We start from the raw sequence: 17,615 nt of genomic DNA on the forward strand, positions 1-17,615 counted from the left end.
TAAAAACTTTAATACTTTAAATGTGGTCATGGACTTTGTGATCCAAGCCAATGCCATCAAAATATCATGCAAAGTTTTTTATCTTGAAGATACAAAGTATGAGTCTTAGGTGTCGGTGGTATAATTTTATGAATGAAGCTTGTGAGGGAGCTTGTTGTGATTGGATTTGCATTTGCAAACACATCTTCTCTCTACTACGGGACAATGGTAAAAAAACTACAAGAAAATATCTCAACTAATCATTAATATGACTCACATGTAATAGTGTGGCTTTTCTTGATTATCATTATCATTCTTTGTAATGAATTTAGTTACAATGATTGATCAGAGTGAATCAATACTATCAGTGTTTGTTATCAATTGCATTTTAATTTTATTCAAATTTTATTGCTTATTTAATTATATTCCGCATCTATGGATCCCATGTATTTCAGCATCCTTTTTAGGCCTTTAGTGTCTCAAATTACGAAAATCATGTGCCTTATCCAAGCATCCCAAGTGTCCTTAATTGCCAAAATAATGTACATTATGCTTGCATTCTATCATGGAGCCTCCAATGTTGTCCTATATCACCTCTCATGTATGTTATGCTAGCAATATTCTAGCCTACGTGCTCCAATGTCTAGCTATATGACCAAGTTTCTCACTCGGTCACAATATCATACCATGTGTCCTCTATGTGTTACATAACATTATGATAACACTCTAACCTAGGGCCTCTAATTTCTAGATATATCACCTATCATGGGCATTATGCTAGCATTTTAAAGGGACCCAATGTGTAGCTATAGCACACATTTATCCATTATGGTACCATTCTAACCTTATGGGCTCGAGTGTCTAGCTATATCATCAAGTTTCTCACTCAACCACCATGCCATACTACAATTTATCCTCTTTATATCATGTAACAATTTGTAAGAGACCTAATTACATATGACATAATGCACACAAGTTTGAACCTATTATGCATTTACTTTCTCATGGTCTTATAGCTTATAAGCTTCCGATCCTTACAATTGATAGAACTCATAAGGAACAAATTCTATGGATGGATGATAACAACATGCTCACAATTTTGGGTATTATAACCCCTTAGGAAAAAGCTTAAGGGGGGGTTGTTGATGCCCTTAGGAAAAACCACAAGGGTATTATATCCCCCTAGGAAAAACCTTAGTGTATAGAAAAAAAGGGGGGTGGCATCCCTGCCATCATCCACATGCACTCGGACAATGGGGGGGCTGCCAGCCCCCTTTTCTTCTACACACCTTGATAGCTTACCTTGATAGCTTCTAATGAACCTTAGTGTGAAGAAAAAAAGGGGGTGGTAGCCCCCCATTATCCAAGTGCACTCGGATGATGGGGGGGCTCGAGTAATGGGGGGGCTACCACCCCCCTTTTCCCTACACACCTTGATAGCTTCTAATAAACCTTAGTGTATAGAGAAAAAAGCAGTGGCAACCCCCCATCATCCGATCGTACTCGAAGGATGAGGGGGCTGCCAACCCCCTTTTTTTCTATACACCTTGATAGCTTACCTTGATAGCTTCTAATGAATCTTAGTGTGTAGAAAAAAGAGGGGTGGGCAGCCCCCTATCATTCGAGTGCACTCAAACGATGGGGGACTGCCACCCCCTTTTTTTCTACACACCTTGATAGCTTCTAGTGAACCTTAGTGCATAGAAAAAAAGGGGATGGTAGCCCCCCTATCATTCGATTGCACTCAGATGATGGGAGGGCTGCGACCCCTCTTTTTTTCTACACACCTTGATAGCTTCTAAGGAAGCTTAATGTGTAGAAAAAAAGGGGGGTGGCAGCCCCCCCATCATTTGAGTGCCCTTGGATAATGGGGGGGCTACCACCCCCCTTTTTTTCTACACACCTTGATAGCTTGTAATAAACCTTTATGTGTAGGAAAAAAGGAGGTGGCAACCCCCCCCCATCAATTGATTCCACTCGGATGATTGGGGGGCTACTACTCCCCTTTTTTTTCTACACACTAATAGCTTACCTTGATAGCTTCTAATGAAGCTTAGTGTGTAGAAAAAAAGGGGGGTGGTAGTCCCCCCATTGTCCGAGGAATTTGGGGGGACTCAAACGATGGGGGGGCTACCACCCCTATTTTTTATACATGCCTTGATATCTTCTAATGAACCTTAGTGTGTATAAAAAAAGGGGGTGGAAACCCCCCCATCATCTGATCGCACTCAAATGATAGGGGGCTGCCACCCCCTTTTTTTCTATGTGTAGAAAAAAGGGGGGTGGCTACACTCGGACGATGACGAGGCTGCCCACCCCTTTTTTTCTCCACACCTTGGTAGCTTTTAATGAACCTTAGTGTGTAGAAAAAAAAGGGGTGGGCAACGCCCCATCATTCAATCACATGTGAACCTTAGTGTGTAGAAAAAAAGAAGGGTGGCAACCCTCCCATCGTCCAAGTACACTCAAATGATGGGGAGGTTGCCACCCCCCTTTTTCTCTACACACATTGATAGCTTCTTTGTGTGTAGAAAAAAAGGGGGGGTGGCAGTCCCCCCCCCCCCATTGTCTAAGTGCACTTGGACCATGGGGGGCTCAGACGATGGGGAGCCGCCACCTCCCCTTTTTCTACGCACCTTGATAACTTCTAATAAACCTTAGTGTGTAGAAAAAAAGGGGGTGGCAACCCCCCCCATCATCTGATCGCACTCAGATGATGGGAGGCCACCCCCTTTTTTTCTACACACCTTGATAGCTTCTAATGAATCTTAGTGTGTAGAAAAAAAGGGTGGTGGTAGCCCCTCCCCCCCATCGTCCAAGTGCACTCGGACGATGGGGGGCTACCTACATTTGACTTGGCTCTCTTTGTCCTATTTGGTTGATATTATCCTTGGGCTCTTTTTACATATCCTTGGAAGTTGCCCTTATTGTGACAATTTTTGTTCCAATTTTTTGTGTTTCTTGGCCTTTGTTCCATCTCTTAAACTATTAAGGCTGCTCGAATCAGTGCATCCTGTAAATTTGATGGTCTCATTGACTCAAGGCGTGGATTTAGACCATTGCAAAATATGGATACTTATTATGAAACATCCATCGTAGGTGCATATTTTAGAAGTGTTACAAATTTTGAGTAGTAAGATTCTAGGCTTAGGCTTAACTGCTTTAAGTTGAAAAATTCATTCATCTTCTAGGCTTAATACGTGGGTGAAAAGTATCGCCCATGCACAGCATCCTTAAGCTTGTTGTCCCAAGTGATAGCGATTTCAAATGTTCTTTGGTCCTTGCACCACTATTTCCACCAAAGACGGGCATGTCCTGTGAGTTTTAGTTTTGTGATTATTGCTTGATTTGATTGTGCTATCCCTGCAGCAATGAAATAGTCTTCCATAGATTCTATCCATGTTTCTGCCTTTGTTGGAATATCCCTTCCCTTACCATCAAATTCCAATGCCTTGTACTGCTTGAGAAGAAATTTCTTCTCTTGACCTTCTGTAATATTGAGGTTGGGGGTGACGTCCTAGGGATTTAAGCAATTTTCATGATCAATTTTTTCTCCAGTTATAATATTCAAAAATATGTTAACTTGGTTAATCTATCTCATTAATTTAGGAAGGGAATTATGTACTACTCAGTATTTCTAATAATGATCAAGGTTTACACATTAAAAGAAAGTTTTAATCTCAGTCAGAAATTATTTCAACTTACTCGTGGATCTATGGTAACTTAGCAGACCCCATCGGCTAGAGTTATGGTGTATATATCCATATTTCGATATTTTAGTGGGAAGGTCTAGATGTCCTTATGATGAGGGTTACTCCCTAGAATAGCAATTCCATCGATCGAGATCAATCCACATGTAAGAAAAATGATATTAATTAATTAAGTAGATAAGGATTAGAAAAACAAGGATATTAAGCAATCCCATGCTTTTACGTGTTGCACATTGGTCAAAGCAAAAAACTATAAGGATTGGAATAACCAAATTAGTTATCTTTTAAATTGAGAAAAAGCTCCTTGCTTTTTAGCAAAATTGAGTCATTCTCTCTCCCCTCTTTCCTTTATGAACACCCCTTCCATCGCTCTTCATCATCATCTCATTTTTACTCACAATCAACAAAGTGCCATGGATGTGAGAGAGTGAGTGACACACACACACTCTGTGTGTGTGTGTGTGTGTGTGTGTGTGTGTGTGTGTGTGTGTGTGTGTGTGTGTGTGTGTGTGTGTGTGTGTGTGTGTGTGTGTGATTGATGTTAGATATGCTCAATGCCCCATCCTCATAAGGTGGCACCAATAATCCATGGTGCTCAAAGTGGTCAGGTCCCCATTATGAGGAGACACCATGTGGGAGCCTGGGTAGATGGATTTCATGACATAGTGGGCGCACTAGAAGCTATAAAAGGATGAGAGAAGAAGTGTTTTGTTCAACACTCCTCTCTCATTTCTTCCTCTTTGACTCTTTGTTTGGGTCATGACCTTTTTCAAACTCTGAGATCACGTTACATTCTTTCATACAATGTAACATTGTGATGGTAGCCATGATTATCTAGTCCATTATCATGTGTTTTTTTCTAAGTGATTACCCTTTTAGAATGTACTTTGGATTTCGAGTCTACTATTAAACCCTATAACTCTTGCTAGAATATATACGAGCATTTCTTTTCTTGATTAAGTACTTATCTCAGTTAGTGAAAATAGTAGTCTTTTCTTTCATTATGCTTAATTGTTGAATTTTCAATGCTAGGATACCCCTATCTCAGGTTTGGGTATCAATGCTCTACTTTTTTGCAGAGTTGGTGCAACCAGTTTGCAGTTGGTGACCACAACAAGAACTTGGACCCGATTACACATGATGACCATGCTAACCTTTCCCATGCATATAGGTCTACATGCACACATGCTCTTAGGGTCTACCAAAGTATGTCTAGCCCATATTCTCATGACAATCCAGGCATGAGCAATGGCATCATATTCCATCTTCTGAAGGGACTTCATTCCTCGGTGATGATGATTTTTGAGCAAAGTAGTCCACTCTACAACCCCACAAAAAATGCACCTTGGTCCATTAATTGCTCCTATGATGCTACTAAAGCTAGCAGGGCGGCTATTTGCATTAGCTAAAGTGGTCATGGTTTTACCCATTTTTCCTTGTGGCATTCCAAATTCCAATTCACACTTAGATGGCTATCCAAGCACAGGTTCCGTTTTTGAAGCTTAATGGCTCGTCAATCAAGGACCTAAATGTCTTCCTTAGGTAACTCAAGGTAGCATATACATTCAATTTTCCCGTCCAAGTAGATCCTACCTATAAGGTAGCTATATTCAAGTCATCAATGTAGAAAGAGGTGGCATCTTGGCTTGTGGAAAAAAATCCAGGCATATTTGATAGTGCTCAGGAAAGCATTCCATTCACGGTTCCAACTAGACAAGACCAATGCTTAGAAGTTAGGAGAAAGACTACATAGGCTAAAAAAAGTTAGCACCACATTCTAGAGCTATATAGCTCAATTTAAGATCCTAAGAGGACATATTGCCTAGAACACCCAACTCAATGGTGAAATGTTGCACTCTCTATATGTGCAAAGCTTGAACTGGGATATCCATCACAAAGCCTTGACTTTGAAATACATATTAGTTAATAACCTTGATTATTTTTACGAGTGTGCTAGTTACATTGATATGTTTTTGGCTAAGGAAAAGTCAGAAAAAGGGAGGATATTAGCCGAACCCATTGACAAATCCCATCATATGGAACATAATGACTTCAATATGGATTCGGACCTAAAGAAAGAGAGTAATAGTGAGCAAGAGAACTCCGAGGAAGAGGAGTATTAGAATCCAACTAAGTTTAATGACAATACCTACAAACCCTTAGACACACTCAAAAACCTGCCATCAAAACCCTCCAGTGTACTAAGTGTAGTAATCCAAGTCAACTGGTTGAGTTGAGTGTAGTCTTAATTAGCAGTGGTGCAGCATTTGACATATGGCTACCCAAAATACAAAACTTTACTAGTACAATGCTCGTAGTCAGATTGACAATGCTGGGTCTTGGCAAGGCTCATGTGAAGCATAGTTGAGTCCATTGGAATCATCTTGTACCATCTATTGCCATGGGCCTAGTGTCACAAATCACGTGGTGGTATGCTTGCTTAAGTTGTTGCACCATACACACACCATATACATAAGAGGAAGATCACTCAAAAACATAAGAAGAGAGATGGATGCCAAAATGTTTTCTTGTTGGTTTCTTCTTCTTCTTTTTACACAATACAATATACACAAAGTATAGATAGAATACTATATAAAGGAAAGTAGCCTACCAAGTTAAACAGTGTATAACTGACTATACTAATCGATTGGTGTTATAACTATGCCAACTATAGGTATGTGCAACAAACCAAATATGATAAGTGATAAGTCAATGTCTATGTGAGGATCATAATGAACACCTCAATATAATGTAAAGTTGACTTCACATACATCAATAGGCATCTAACTACATCCAAATGAGACTTCACATATAATGCTATGTGATGAACCAAATGCCATCAACACAACTGATCATCTCAATGCCAAGAAATTACTTCAGCTCATCCAAATCCTTTATCTTAGACTTCTTCTTCAAAAGGTCCTTGACTTCAGCAATCCCACTGTCATCACTGTCACTTGTAATAATCAAATCATCCACATAGATGACTATGATGATCAAACTTGCATCTCTCTTTCTCATATAAATTGAGTGCTCAGCATCAAAAACATTAAAGCCAATATTAACAAGATACTCTCCGATCTTGTCAAACCATGCTCTAGGTGCTTGCTTCACCCATAGAGTGCCTTCTTAAACCTGCATGCACATGTGAAATGCTCTAAATCCACATAACCTATTGGCTGCTCCATATACATCTCTTCTTATAATTTACCATGGAATAAGGCATTCTTTAAATTTATTTGCTACAAACTCTAACATTTGGTTGCTAGCAATCACACATCTAATAGTTGCCATCCTAGCAACTAGACTGGATGTCTCCTCATAAGCTATGCCAAATGTATAAACATAGTCTTTTGTAAGTAGACTAGCCTTATAATGACTAACAAAACCATCTGCATTGTGCTTAATTTTGCAGACCCACTTATAGCCAATAGCTTCCTTGCTCTCAGGAAATGATAATAGATCCCAAGTCTTATTGGCCTGTAATGCAACCATCTCCTTATCCATTGTTGTATTCTAATGAGCACACAAGTGGGCTTATATCCTCAACCACCTTTACCATATAAGCTTAATGGTGAGTTACATAACCTTCAAAACTAAATCTTTTAATAGGGTATCTGACCCTGCTAAAATTGCACATCACTAGAACACTCAGTGGAGCCTTTACATTACCATGTGCTCTTTGTATACATGGTGTCCTAAAACTGAAGGAATACCAAGCTCATTATCGCAACTCTCTAAACCACTGGAATCTCCATCAAACCCCAAATTACTAGCAGATGCATCATTACTATCTGACACTTTCTTCTTTCCTTTGTCTTTACCTACAACACTAGCAGATGCACTTGAAGATGTGGGACTACTCAGCCTCCCATTGTAGATGTAGTACCAAATGATGTCTCTAGTCGACTAAGGCTCTATGATTCTTACTTTTTTTTTTTGCACATAACTATCATGATCATCATCATCTTCCAATGCATCACCACTAGATACATATCAACTACTTGTCTAATAAAAAATAACATTCCTACTCACTTTAAATTCACATGTGATGATTGACAAGGCCATTGTATCAAGCTTCTTTTGTAACTCATCTGGCATATCAACATATACATACAATCAAACACTTTCAAGTGTGGCACATCAAGCTTCTTGCCTCATGTAAAGCATTATTTGAGGGTCATTCCATGAATTGCAGCCGTGGGAGTTTTGTTCATAACATAGGTAGTAGTATGAAGAGCTCCATATGGAAAATATTTTGGCAAATTCTTTTCAACCGTCAATGCCCATGCAACTTCTACAATATGTTTATTTTTCCTTTCTACAACCCGACTTTGCTATGGGATATACTTGCAAAAGTAAACTGTCTCTTTATCCATGAAACCTCAAAAAGTCACTGAACTCATTAGGGATGTACTCTCTCCCTCCACTTGACCTCAAGTATTTAACTTTCAAGCTTGTTTTTTTTTTAATGGCAACCTTGAAAGTTTTGAAGTGCTCAAATACGTCACTCTTTTCCTTCATGAAATACACCCATAACTTTCCTTAATATAAATATATATATACACAACATCAAGTATATTCCTACTTGCATCTCTATCATGTGAAAAAGGTTATCTTGTCTACTTATCAAACTGATGTGCTTCACACACTTTATGAAATTCTGCAACTTTAAAAGTGGGCAAACCTATAACCAACCCTTTGGATTGCATTAATTTTAGCCTTTATACATTTGTATGTATAATATATTTGTGCCTTATTTCAATGTCTACAATCACTGCTTTGCCTTTAGCATACATAGTGGTATTCATAACAGGAATTCCAACATCTAAAGTGAACATGTGGCCAACTCTACTTCATTTTGTGACTAATCTATACTTATCATTAAAGTCTTTCACAAAACAACGTTTTGCATTAAATCGAACATGTAGCCCTTGCTTTACTATCCAGCCAACAAATACTAAATTCTTTGAGATGGATGATACATGTAATACATCTAGCAGACTCTTTGTTTGACCATCACGCACAGACAAGGGAACTTTTCCAATATGCCAAAGTGGTTGTCATGAATCATCACCCCCATTTGCACATAACCTGAATTTTATAAATCTTGTATCTCTCTAAACCATTTAGCATGGTTGATCATATGATTAGATGCACATGAATCAGCGTACTATACATTATCACGTATCCCCTTTCCTATAGCAACATTCACCATATGTTGCATAATAAACAGACATTCATTTTTCCTTCATTCTATCGTAAAGATTATGCATAATTTCCTTGCTCTGCAACTTATTATTGTGGATATCATCCTTATTAGTATAAAAGTAGGTTGCAATATGACCTGTTTTATCATAAAAATGACAAACGATACCAGAATTGCTGGAACCTCTGTTCTCTGTCATCCACCTCTTCCTCTAGAGCTCCCCCTACCTTTAAAGTTATCATGGCCTCTTGAGACTTGTATTTCACTAAATTGTTGATTTGGCCTGTTTTGCTAGTTATTACCAGTACGTCCCATGCCATGACCTCTTGAAGAGGATCTGCTATGTTCTCTTCTTGAACTTAAGTAAAATTCTTGGACATGTTCACCACTTCTTTCATATAATTCATCCTGCATGTTGATCTATTTAGTGATCATGAGAGAGACCAACTCATTAAAATTAAAAAATGGCTTCCATACATATATAGAAGTAAAAAATGATTTCTAGGTTTTCTCATTATTAAGCCCACCCAAAGTAGATGAAGCCGAATCATCATCATCAGGCATTGTGCCAATAGTGGCTAAGACATTTACAATTCTTCTCACTTTCAAACATACACATTTATAGATATCTTTCCTTTCTTCAAAGTATTCAAATCAAATCTTCCATGTCTTTATATTTATTGAAAACATGTTCTTAAAAATTGTCTAAGCTACATGAGACATTTATGCATTTTTTATATATCCCAACATAGTATTATCAATGACAACAGATAACCAATACATCACTTTTTTGTCTTTTGCATTCCATTCTTTCTATGTCATTAATTCTTTATAGCCATAGGATTATTTAGCTCTGTCTTCTTTTCTTCACCTAAAACAAATGCACAGATGTCCTTTTCAATAAGAAAATTTGTCACACGAAACTTCCATGATAGATAGTTTTTCTTGTCAAAGCTTCTCAATGATGGGGTTTTCACTATTCTATGCTATTATTTCAAAATTGATAAAAACAACAAGTATTTTGCAACCTTTCACAATAAGTGTACAAAAATATGCCAAGCAACCTTTTTTAGCAAGTCTAAGCAATACATGTAATCTATAGCCTATTAGTAGACACAAATTTTGTTTACTTCCAATCAAACACTTCAGAGCTTACAGATTTGAAATATATAACTTGTGCACCCAATTTTGGTTTATACAACCAAATTGTAGTATACCTTGAAATTGTTTTCCATAACCTTGTGAGTCTAAAATAGGGCCTGAAAAAGCCTATTGTTATGGATCCCCCTCGGACCCGGTCATGCGCATTGTGCCACAAACCATCTCAACATGTTACCTCAACACGATAAGACACATCATGACACAGTCTCCCCAACTTGACATAGCATCTCAATACAACATGAAGGTCAACATGGCACTCCAACACAACACGGAGGTTGATAGGGCACGGTATCATGACACGGCATGGTGTTGATGCATCTCAACAGTCCACCATATCATCTCCCCCCATTGGGCAAGGAGTTTCCCATGGCACTTGAACTTTCTTGGTTGTCTTCACTATGGGTCAACACTCCACTCGCCTCTCACCCCTGTCAAGAATCGATGGTGGGGGGACTTGCTCAAGATGCTACGTCGAACACACACAGAATGCACAAGGAGAAGCTCACTCAAGAGACAAGAAGAGAGATGGAGGCCAAAATGTTTTCTTGTTGGTTTCTTCTTCTTCTTTTACACACTTTACAATGTACGCAAAGTATAGATAAGATACAACATAAAGGAAAGTGGCCTACTAAGTCAAACAATGCATAACCGACTACACTAATCGACTGGCGTTATAACTGTTGCCAGCTATAAATAGGTGTAACAACCTAAATATAATAAGTAATGAGTCAGTGGCCATGTGAGAGTCATCATCTAACCAGGCGGTCCATCATTAATGTCCGCATGTGTTGAGCTTGTCATCTCAACACTCCCCCTCAAGCTCAACTGCATCTCTGCAACTCCAAGTAAGCTTCGAAACTGTTGAAGCTTCTCTGTATCCAATGCCTTCGTGAAGATGTCAACTATCTCCATCTGACAGTTGCCATCTTAGCAATTGGACTGAAGGTTTTTTCATAATCTATGCCATATGTCTGGGCATAGCCTTTTGCAACCAGCCTACTTTGTACCTACTAATAGAACCATCTGCATTATGCTTAATCTTATAAATCCACTTACATCCAATAGCTTTCTTGCCCTTTGGCAATGATACTAGATCCCAAGTCTTATTGGCCTCTAATGCAGCCATCTCCTTATCCATTGCTACATCCAAATGAGTATGACCAACAGCATCCTCAAAACAAGTGGGCTCAATATCCTCAACTAGTTTCACCATATAAGCATAATGGTGAGCTGCATAACCTTCAAAACCAAATCTTTTAACAGGGTATCTGACCCTACTAGATCTGGGTGTGGGAGCTTTCGCTCAACCGCCAAGACCCACGGACCGCTTATTGTTTCAAGCATTCCAAGCCGAGCACTAATGGCTACCTCTCACATAGCCGACGCGCCATCCATATCTACGGGTGCAGTGAGCTTACCTCCATGTCGTTCGAGTTACCTCCTCTCCCGCGCACTCCGATTGCTCCATGATCCAAGTGCAAGCTTCAAGCAAGCTCCATCCTCAGGCTCCACGCTCCAAGCTCCATAGCCGTGAGCAAGAGAAGAGAAAAGAAGAGAAGAGAAGAAGAGAGGAGAAGATGGAGAGCTTCTCCACCCCACGGTCCCTCACCCTCACACACTTACTCCCTCACACTCTCACACTCCCTCTCTCAAGCACAAGCTCAAGCAAGCAAGCAAGAAGAAGAAGAAGAAGAAGAAGAGAGCCACTTTTTGGCCACACACAAGAATAAGCTTCTCATTCACTTTTCAACTTTATATACAAAACCCTAAATCCCTTTTGGGTGGTCATCCCCTTTTCCCTTTTTTACATGGCCGTGGCCTAGGCCCTTTTTCCCATTGTCCCTCTATCTTCCTAACTTCCTTTCCACCGCCCGTCTACAGTTACAAATTGCATGGGTGAGAGCCCGGCGCTCCTTGAATTAAACCATGATGCGCTTGCGCTCTTTTACAGAAGTTTTGACTTGCGCTTTTCCTTGTGCATCTTTGTCTTCCGTTTCTCTTTGCCTTGGCCTTTGTCTTTGTCTTATGTTTTAGCTTTCCAGATTTTCCACCGCCTGGCACTCTTTTACAAAGATTTCAGGGTGTGCCTTTGTATTTTAAAATGCATCTTTCCCCTTTTGCATTTGCCTTGGGCTTTTTAAGGTTGCCCTTGCTCTTTTTCCCTTTTCTCCTCTTCTTTCTTCTGTCGGGCTACCTTTTTTCTGCCTTTGCCCTGCGTCTTTTTTATTTCCTTTTGATTTCTTTGTGTTGGGGTTAACATTACCCCCCTCCTAGACGAGTGCTAGTCCCATGGCACTCTTCGGCGAAGGTAGCATGTGGAGCTTGCACCGAAGACGTGGGTGGAAGGGACTGTTGTGGTTTGTCTTGGAGGAGTTCTGATGTTGGTGTGGATGAAGGTCATTGGTGGCACTTTGCTATTCTGATTGGCTGGTGATATGATGGTTGTAGGTGGCGATAGGGCCACTTTTTGTTGGGAATGGTCACGCATAGCTGGCACGGGTGTTGGTGTTTTTGGGCTGCTCATGCTGGATATGTTCGTGATGAGTCTCTGGTGGTCTGGCATGATGAAGTAAAGGACAAGAGGCCAGAGTTGAGTGTTGATGTAGAGCTAACGGCACTTTTGTTAGAGTTTTAATACCTGCAATTGGGAAACCTCTCAGGTGATCTCTCCCTAAGGACAGTGCTAGTCTTCTTAGCGTGCACAAGACATATTTGATTAGTTTGGGAGACATGTCGAACTCTAAGCAAGCCTGGAGTATTGTCCTGCACTTGAGGACCCAAACTGTGTATAGACTTCGGTGCAGATATTATGTGAGTGCACGTGCATACTTAGATATTACGTAGGTAGAAGACCGCGAGCTGGTTTCTCATAACATCATATGGATGAAGCAAAGTGGTCAATGATGGAAAGAAGTACACGTGAAGGTGGGTGCAACATCCTATGCATTGTGATTGTAGCAAGATAGAACACAGGGATAGTGTACGAGCCTTAGGTGGGAGACATTGGGCCTGTGTGATGAGGACGGTGTACAGTTCATGGCCATTCGTGCGGTGTGTGCCCCAATTGATTGCCATGGTTTTAAGGCAAAGTGTAAGAGGGAATGGTGAGAATGGGTCAAGGTGACAAGTCTTAACCATAGGTAAGACAAGCTCCTTAGGTCTGTCCTGCCCTTGATGTGCCCTAAACCATTATGGGGGGTGCTAGGGGGCTAGGGGACTAGGGACGGAGCTGCCAATTTTGGTCACTGGATGCACCTAATTTGAGGGCCCCTAGGTGCAGTGCTGTGATCGTGGGTGCTTTTTGATTTTTTTGTTCTTTTGTTTTCTTCTCTTTTTTTTTTTTTGCCACAATACAACCATTGCAATATGCAGAGGCTATGAGCCTTTCAATGGGTCGGGACATGTCAAGCCTCGGAGGCTCAGGGAATGGATATGACCGTGATGATTTTGCCCTAACCTCGTTGTTAGGGTAGCCGTTGTCGCGATATTGGTGCGATTGCAGTGGCACCCTCGTGAGCTCATTGTAGAGCTTGGCCCAAGAAGAGAGTGTGGCCCATGACTATGCTTTGGTTCGTGCAATGTGGGCACTTGCAAGGGTGATTTTTCGCCTTCAGCAGTGTGTTTGTTGCGGTTCTTTGTGCGGTTGGTGGTCTTGCGGTGGCCTGCCCGTTGAACACGTTTGCACGGAGACATGTCTCATCCTACATCCACTTGTCACTTCGTGAGAGTATATGCTTGCTTGCGTTAAGTACATCGAACAAATGCAATCATGTTAAGACATAATTTTTTAGAATGCTATGATGTTTATTGTGATGCCTATTCCATTGCTTGTTAAGGTCGCATATATTAACGATAGGTAAAGGAAGTGTGTACAAGTGGGGATCTTGCCCCTTTACTCATCAAAATACAAAAAGTTATGGCATGAGGACTTGTCAAGCTACTTGTACATCATAGGGGCTTAGTCGATTTGTACTAGGCGGGGTGAGTTCGGTTGGTTAGGCGATTGGGGTGGTGTTGCCGCAGGACTCCCGTGAGGTTGGGCAGGGAACATGTCGGCCGGGACATGAATAGTGTAGTCCCGGTCTGCCACCGTTTCCAAAATGCCTTTAAATAATTCATTAAATTCTTCCCTATCCCAGGCTGTCCTCTCTGCCCTTGAGCATTTGGTGCTTGAGCGTACGTTGGGGGTTTGTGCAACTGGTGTTGCCACATCTTGCGTGCTTCTTTGAGCTTTGACTTTCCTGGCCCGAGGATTCTTCGGCCTTCGTCTGGGGCGGTGTCGCTTAAGACCTCGTTTCTTTGCATATCTTTTGAGAGTGGGCACATAGCGCACCAGCGGAGGGGCATGTGTTGCATGTTCCTGTCGTCCGCAGAGAGCGTCTCTGCAAGCCAGCTGCCCGAGGTTCTCCATGTTTTCCTTGTGGGTGGAAATGGTCATGTGAGAAGGGGACCGATGAGCCTAGCCTGTTGGCCCCAACTCTTCTGTCCGCGCTTGACTATTATTCCTTGTGTGTGTTGATAGTGTCTATACAAGGTGACAAAAGTTATTGTTTATTTATATACATATCCATGGATCCATGTCGCTTTATGAGGATAAAAACCAGCTATAGAACTCTGGATTGTACTGGAGCATGGCACACGCATCCAGTACTCGTGGCAGCTTACTCAATACCGATAGATATTTTGCAACATCGAGTAGCATGGAACCTTGTCCAAGTCTACTGGCAACATGTAGCTCCCCCTCAGTGAGAACCTTATCGAACAGCGAGTCCTCTTGGCTAGGTTTAGCTAAGTCCGTACCCCGAATGGCAGTCAGCACTCGGAGGGAGGTTGGTGCCACATAGGTGGGGTCTCTTTGAGACCGCCATTTGGCCAGTTGCTCCTCAGAGACTGTCATGATTTGAGCTCCTAGTTCGGCCATTGCAACGCAATTTTCACACCAACGTTGTTCAAATTGACTTCGGCCCTCTGACAGTCGCTTTAGTTGCTCTATCTTTAAGAGATTTGGTTGGTAGAGCGCACCATTGAATGTGACAGTTAAGCGCAGTTTGTCGGCTTCCTCGCTCGAGATGAGTAGCATGCGTTCATGCAGGAGCCTGTTATAGTGCTTATCAAGATGTTCTTGCTCTTCCCAAGATAAGGGAAATGGCAAGTATTCTCCGAGTTGCTCTTTAGGGAATGCGTGCATGTCTGCCAGGACATAGACACTTGGAACACCTTGAGCTTGGCATCCAACTCAATTAAGCATTCGGTGACAGTTCTATGTTCAACGAGGGCTTGCTCGGTTGCTATCTCCTACAAGGTTCGAGGAGTTTGCATGGGCTTTAGCGTAACTGGGGGCTCATGCCTAGATGAGCAGGATCGGTCAACGCTAGGATGTCTGACGCTCTTGGGGTTTCCATGTTTCTCCTGAGGCTTCATTATTGCGTCATGGTTTTCCTTGGATGTGACGGGTATAGGTTTGTCACCCTGTTGTGACATCATTATATCCACTCTTGACTGGTCAATGCAAGTTCCATTATCGGTGGATTGAATGTTGCAAGCAGCCATTGATGGTGACGACTGCTTTGATTTTTCAGAGCACACGGATGTGTCTGAGGTTTCACCGCTGTTAGGGGAGGCGTCAATGGGTTCATTGGTGGGCAGACTCAATGCTTTATTCATCAACTCTCCAACGCTCTTCGTCTCAATGTTCTTGGGGTCCTCAACCACCTGCAACTATTGTTGTTTCCGCTGTTTTCTCCTCTTTTTCTTGGTCAGTGAAGGTGCATCTTTCAATGACTCAAGACCCTGGACTAGGTCAACCGTTGTTGTGCTTGGTTGGGCCTTAGCCTTTCCTTTCTCTAGTATGTCCACATGGGTCATAGCCGTGGCTTGCTGATTAGCCTCACCAAGTTGTGAGGGTACAACTGTCTCCCTTTTGGAAGAGTCTAGCTCTTCCACCAATTCCCATGTGCTTAACTCCTCCAGCCTAGGCTTTAGGAACTTTGGGGGTGCTGGAGTTGTCAAGGAAGTTGATTGCGACATTTTCTTCACAGGTAAACTGCTAAGGACACGCTCCGCGAGGGGCATTGTCACAGCCAAGGGCTGTGACTGCTGTAATCCCTGATTTGAAGTACTAGCAGCTAGTTGAGTGAACTTGCTACCATTATGGATTGCGGTGTCAAGTCCTTAGGGCAATTGGAGGTGGTCGTGTCTTTTGTTGCCCTTAGAGCATTCACTTGCGTAGATCGAGCATCGGTTGAGCTAGCCAAGGTGGATTGCACCGGCATATCCTTAGGTTGAGAGCTAAGAAAGGTGTCGTGTCTTGCCTCTTGGACATCTGGAAGCTTTGATGGAGATAGAGATTGGGAATGAGCAGCTGCCATTGACAACCGCTTTTGTGCTTCCTGTGTTTATTTGGAAAAAGAGGATATAGGAGATCTAGGACCCTTAGGTAGACTTGGCATTGGCTGAATGATTTGCTCGAGGCTATTAGACGATTGTGCCATTTGCTTTGTTGAGCAGTCAGCCTTGCCATGAGCAATGTTGTGCCTATGATGCTTGTTGTCCTCTTGGAAAATCCAAGGCTCTTTGGGCACTAATGGCTCTTGTGCACACTCAATGGCTACACATGACATCTGCTTATTAAGCAGGCTAGGCTGAGGCTCTTTCTTTCAACCACTCATGTCTGGTTTCTTGCCTCGAGTCCTAGAGTTTCTCTTAGATTTCCTCTTGTGCTTCCTTGCTTTTGATGAAATCTTGTCTTCAACTGATAGAGATGATTTAGCAAGGAGTTTTGGTACCCAAATCCATCAGTTACCAGCGTAATACCTTTGAGCACGTAGCAACGATTTGGATATCCATCGCGGCATTGCACTGACCCTCCATCTATGCCTTCGTCTATAAGGCTTGGGCTTATTTTGGGGTCGTCTACGATATTTGTAAGTCTAAAGCCTGTCCTTGGCATTGTCTCTTGGCTTTCTTGTTCCAAGCATGGCCTCACTCATTCACTGGTTCTCGTTGTTCAACCTGTGCTTGTATCAACTTCTCCAACAACTCCTTGCTCTCATTACTAGGCTTGGCTGTTACCTCAGTGCCTTCCTTGCTTTTCCCTCGAGGTTTGATGAGGTCACCCTTGCTAAAGGTTGTGACTATCCTCACACAAGGTAGTGTCAGGCGTATCCTCTGTGCTACATAGTCAGCCTCACATTTGGTCGTCCTTTTGAAGGGTCTTCCCAGGAGGGTTTCCTTACCATATTTAGCACTATTTGGAGGAACATGAAATAGGATAGGCAAGCTTTCAATTTCAAATTTTGCAAGGATATTGCACTTCCCTATGAGTGCTTGTGGAGGTCCCCCATAAGGGCTAAGAGTTGCATTAGTCGGTGTCAGCTCTAGTTGGCCTAGTAGGGTCCATACCTCGTAGGTCAAGATATTAAAATCCGCTCCTTCATCAATCAAAGCATTGATAGTATGCTCTCTTTTCGCAGTGTGTTTGACCCTAAGATAAGCAAGTGGTACTATGTCTTCATCTTCCGGGTCTTGGCTTGTAAATTTAAGCCTTCTGACAAATG

Source organism: Lygodium microphyllum, chromosome 8 (assembly GCF_053477565.2).
Source record: "Lygodium microphyllum isolate KBCC chromosome 8, Lygodium_microphyllum_v1.1.10, whole genome shotgun sequence".
In the NCBI taxonomy this organism is placed as follows: domain Eukaryota; kingdom Viridiplantae; phylum Streptophyta; class Polypodiopsida; order Schizaeales; family Lygodiaceae; genus Lygodium; species Lygodium microphyllum.